The sequence below is a fragment of the Tachyglossus aculeatus genome, chromosome 17 (genome assembly GCF_015852505.1).
Source record: "Tachyglossus aculeatus isolate mTacAcu1 chromosome 17, mTacAcu1.pri, whole genome shotgun sequence".
NCBI classification, from domain to species: Eukaryota; Metazoa; Chordata; class Mammalia; order Monotremata; family Tachyglossidae; genus Tachyglossus; species Tachyglossus aculeatus.
The window spans coordinates 4,345,398-4,350,089 of record NC_052082.1 but is presented as its reverse complement, the minus strand read 5'-3'; the positions used below and the strand labels follow the sequence as shown (position 1 = coordinate 4,350,089).

At 41.4% G+C, this 4,692-nt stretch overlaps 1 non-coding gene across 1 annotated transcript; it reads left to right on the top strand.

Moving 5' to 3' along the window:
- The first annotated feature begins 553 nt into the window (after positions 1-553).
- Positions 554-691, top strand: LOC119939835. Its single transcript, XR_005454797.1, has one exon. It is a non-coding gene; the product is annotated as a small nucleolar RNA SNORA7 (small nucleolar RNA).
- The last annotated feature ends 4,001 nt before the right edge of the window (positions 692-4,692 follow it).

The following is a 4,692-nucleotide window of genomic DNA, read 5'->3' as shown; positions in this document are numbered from 1 at the left end:
TGAGCGCATACTATGTGCAGAGCACTGTACTAAGCGCTTGGGAAGTACAAATTGGCAACACATAGAGACAGTCCCTACCCAACAGTGGGCTCACAGTCTAAAAGGGGGAGACAGAGAACAGAACCAAACATACCAACAAAATAAAATAAATAGGATAGAAATGTACAAGTAAAATAAATGAATAAATAAATAGAGTAATAAATATGTACAACCATATATACATATGAGTAAGTAAGTGAGTAAGTGCTCAATAAATACAATTGAATGAATGAATGAATGATCTCTGACTCTCAAGCCCGGGCTCTTTCCACTGAGTCACGCTACATGGACTAGTTGATTATGTAGAGGCCTGGGAGCCAGCACTCCTGGGTTTTAATCCTGACTCCCCCGCTTGCCTGCTGTGTGGCCTTGGGCAAGTCACTTAACTTCTCCAGGACTCAGTTTCCTCATCTGGAAAATCAATACCTCATCTTCCTCCCCTTTTTAGACTGTGAGTTTCATGTGAGACAGGAACTGAGTCTGATGTGATTATCTTATACCTAGTTCAGCGCATCTCCTCTCGGCGACGCACCTGGAGAGTTTCCAGTCCTCTACCAGTCTCGACTACGGGAGGGAGAGTCAAGTGGAGACACATCCATTCCATTCCTAGCTTGGGCAGTGGCTAGCGAGTGGAGGGCAATCTGCTACAAGTCAAAACTCACCCGTGCTGGGCAGCGGAGACATGGGAGGGAGACGAAGGTGGAGGTTCAGGTTAACTGCGTGGAAGGAGGCAAAAGTAAACCACTTCCATATTTTTACCAGGAAAATTCCCTGGATACACTACCAGAATGATTGCAGATGGAGGTGGGGCGTTCCGGGAGAGGTGTGTCCATGGCCTTCCCAAACTGAGCCCTCTCCTTCCTCTCGCCTTCCTCCCCCTCCCCATCCCCCCCGCCTTACCTCCTTTCCCTCCCCACAGCACCTGTATATATGTATACATGTTTGTACGTATTTATTATTTATTCATGTATTTATTTAATTTGCACATATTTAGTCTATTTCTTTTATTTTGTTAATATGTTTTGTTTTGTTGTCTGTCTCCCCCTTCTAGACTGTGAGCCCGCTGTTGGGTAGGGACCGTCTCTATATATTGCCAACTTGGACTTCCCAAGCACTTAGTACAGTGCTCTGCAAGTACTGTAAGCGCTCAATAAATATGATTGAATAAATGAATGAATGACGCCGCTAAAGATCAGAGACGACAATCAATCAATCAATCGCATTTATTGAGCGCTTAATGTGTGCAGAGACTCCACAGCATAACACAAGGACAGTGCTTGGAACATATTACTTAACGAATGTCATTGTTATTATTAAAGCTGCCTCTGACCTTGCCTCAGGGCCACTGTCTACTTTCAGAGCTGGAATCATTGTGTGGTGCACAGAGGCACTTGAAGACACATAGGGCCCTGGATAGAATGAATCACAATGTTTTCCTGGCTCAGGGCTGCTGAGAGCTGATGAAAGAATGCTTGGAAACTATTTAGAGGTAGAAGGTCATCGAGACACACAGTAGCCAACCACACAACAATGGACCACACTATTAGAATGATTTAGGTAACAGCTTTTTATCTGCTAATTGGATGGTTTTTATTATATGTGAATTCATGTTTTTGGTTCTAACATCCTATTTGCTTTCTATATTCATTTCTGAACCTATTCTTGAAATAAAAAGGTTCAGTCGCTCGACTACATTTCAGGGAAGTATCGTTTATTGAAAATCAAGGGCATCCCAACAGTATATTTTCCTGGATCCAATGACTAAACCAGCCATAACTCATTAACAGTATTCTACCCATCCATCTGGCCTCATATTCATTCATTCATTCATTCAATCGTATTTATTGAGCGCTTACTGTGTGCAGAGCACTGTACTAAACGCTTGGGAAGTACAAGTTGCCAGCATATAGTGACGGTTCCTACCCAACAGCGGGCTCACAGTCTATTCAGTTGTTGCTTCCAACCGGGTAGATGTGATTGAAAATATCACCCCAGATTTCAAACTCCCTCCTGCATTGTGTAAATGTCAGGGTGGATGCTTGCAGCACTAGTGTGTTTGTCATAAATAAAAATAATAATAATAGTATTTGTTAAGTGCTTAATAAATCCCAGACACTGTGCTAAATGCTGGGGTGGACACAAACCAATCGGGTTGGACACAGTCCATGTCCCACGTGGGGCTCACAGTCTTAATCTTCATTTTACAGATGAGGTAACTGAGGCAAAGAAAGGTTAAATGACTTGACCAAGGTCACAGAGCAGACAAGTGGTGGAGCTGGGACTGTATTTAAAACTCTGTCTCCCCTGCTAGACTGTAAGCTCCTCATGGGGAGAGAATGGTTCTACCAACTCTATTTCATTTTACTCTCCCAAGCACTTAGTACAGTGCTATGCAACAATAAGTAAGTACTCAAATACGATTGAATGAATAAGTACTTAATAAATACTATTGATTGAAAGGCTTTTGATCTTACCCTTACCATCCCTTCTTCCCAACTGGCAGACCATGGATTTTCACAATTTCAAAAGCCACATGAAAGCACAACTCCTCTGAGAGGTCTTCCTGATTATTCTCTCAACTCTCTATCACATGTTGTCCACAATTATCCCTTCACAATTTCTGTATCACTGAAGCACCTGTGTTACTCATATCCCTCTCTAGCACAGATATGTATCCTTTACTCCATTGCTTCCTCCTACAAGTAATTTATGTCAGTACTTGTTTTCCTTGCTAGTTGGTAAGCTCCTTAAGGACAGGGATAATTTTTACTACTAATAATAATAACGATGGCATTTATTAAGCGCTTACCATGTGCAAAGCACTTTATAAGCACTACTAGTTGTGCTAATAATAATAATGATCTTGGTACTTGTTAAGCTCTTACTATATGCCAGGCATTATACTAAGTGCCAAGGTAGATGCAAGATCATCAGGTTGGATACAGTTAACCCATGTGACACGGGGGGTTAACAGTCTCAATTCCCATTTTACAGATGAGGTAACTGAGTCCCAGAGAAGTGAAGTGACTTTTCAAGGTCACACAGCAGACAAGTGGCTGAGCCGGGATGAGATAATACCTATTAACCTCCGTTTTATTCTCCCAAGCCCTCAAAGTGTTCTGCACATAATAATCACTCAATAAATACTATTGATCGGTCAATACTCCATGAAGACCAAAGTTCTAGCCAACTTGTGTCCTTGCTGATCTCTGTGTAGTCTCTGATACAAAGATTTAGAAGTCTTATGAATTTAACTTGCCCCTCAATCTGTCACGGTTTACATAATGGCATTGAAGTCAAAGAAAGTTGGGTTTTTTATCTCTCTCCTATTGGCATTGAACTAGCTGAAATACTTTAATAAAAAAGTATTTCAAAGACTGATTGCCTGACTGCTCACATTTTTATATAAAACTTCAATCCACCATTTTACTCACTTATCTGTGTTAGCTATGCAATAGAAATCAAGGTAATTGTTTGAAATGTTCAATTGAAAGAAACTAAAGAGACTCACTAAAGAGAGGCAGAAATTAAAGATGTTCTTTGTTTTCTAGCAAGCTATATCCAAGCAATTTTATTGTTTAACCTGAAAACAGAAAAGAAGAAAAATGTTCCCCAGAGAACTCTATAGCTTTGTGTTCAAATATTGTGAAAAAAATAAAATTGGCTGGCTTTTGAGCAATACCATCTATTACTCGGGTTGTTTTGTCCTACCTATTGTTGGAATATTCTCCTCAATTTAAAGGCTTTTTTAATGTTAAAATCAGTCTAAATGGGGAATATAGAGGGTTTTATATTGTGCTCTTCCTATGCTTTAATGATATCCAAATATATGAGGACTACTGTGAAAAGAAGGCTCACAATTAAATATTTCATCACAAAGACTCCTTCACAGTAGGGCTCTTTTAAGACACGGTCATGAATATCAGAGTCCAAAAACAGTCTGGATTTCTGAAAGGCCTGTGCATGTTGGAACTGTTGCAGTATTGAGGTGTGCCATCCACTGGGGTGACTGATGTTCAAACAGATAATTTATATGTGCTTTGATAAGCAGGTCGGTCCATTGAAGAATTGTGACAAATTGCCAAACATTCCTTATTCAGTATTAAAATGCAAACCACTCGAAAATGATTGCCTGGGCTAGAATCAAGAGTAGGAAACTACAGAATGAGCAAAAGATTTAGTGTCCCCATGGGGTTTTTTCTGATGGAGAAGGTTTCATAAATTTCCCAATTAAAATTCAACTTTTGCTGCTGCGAAGCGGATCCAGGCAGGGTAAAGGGGAATGAACGTGAAGAAACCAGAGTCCCACTTTCCCAAATAATAACCGGTCGATCCGTTTCCAGCTGTATCACAGTGCCTGCCTTCCTTCCACTCAGTTCCCGGAGCCCTTGGCATCCTCTTCTACCTGACCACCCCAGAATCCCCCACCGGATCTCCTCCGCGTCATTGAGGGAATTCTATCCCAACCAGCCTTCCACCATGCAGGCGGGACAGAGAAAAGGAGCCACAGCCCATCGCCAACCCCACGGAACATATCTGCAATTTATTTACCTCTAGTCATGTCTGTCTCCCCCTCTAGACGATAAGCTCCCTGTGGGCAGGGGATGGGTCTGTTTGTTGTTATATTGTACTCTCCCAAGTGCTCAGTGCAGT